The sequence below is a fragment of the Aplysia californica genome, unplaced genomic scaffold (assembly GCF_000002075.1).
Source record: "Aplysia californica isolate F4 #8 unplaced genomic scaffold, AplCal3.0 scaffold00429, whole genome shotgun sequence".
NCBI lineage: Eukaryota > Metazoa > Mollusca > Gastropoda > Aplysiida > Aplysiidae > Aplysia > Aplysia californica.
This window is the reverse complement of record NW_004797699.1, coordinates 39,845-40,444: the sequence shown is the minus strand read 5'-3', so window position 1 is coordinate 40,444 and position 600 is coordinate 39,845.

Sequence of the window (600 nt, the reverse complement as noted above, 5' to 3'; positions counted from 1 at the left end):
ATCTTCTATGGCCATTAAGAATACATTTCTGTGTAGATTTTTTTCTGAAAGACGTCACAAAAAATGTAAATTTGAAGTTTCCAAGGACGCTCAAGCTTTGGAAGTCATTAAACTTTGGTGGCCATTTTCTCGCTAATTTTACCTCTGACAGCAGGCGACCCCCACTTCTACTTCGGTTCAAGATAGATGGGTATTTTTTTCCCCAAATACAAGACAAATGGACACACTTTAAGATGATACTAGATGTAATAACAATAACTATAGGCCAAAAATTCACGACCTTTTTATTCCACCGCGTTGTGACACAAAAATGTGTTCGTCATATCGACAATTCAGCTAACTGATAACGAACAATAAAAAAACATATCAGTCTGGGAATGGCAAAGTGTACAGATTGTCCGTGATTTCGAGTTTTCAGTGTTCGTGTTACATGTATCTGTGCCCGACTGTACTTGTGTTTGGTTTGTTGAGTTAAACGTTCCATTCAACGCCCTCCGCCCACTTGGCTCAATCTCGCTGCAGATTGACGTTAAATTCGGAGGTCCCACCTCTTAGATAATTAATGCCACAGTCTTGAAATCATTGAAAGAGACGCTAAAC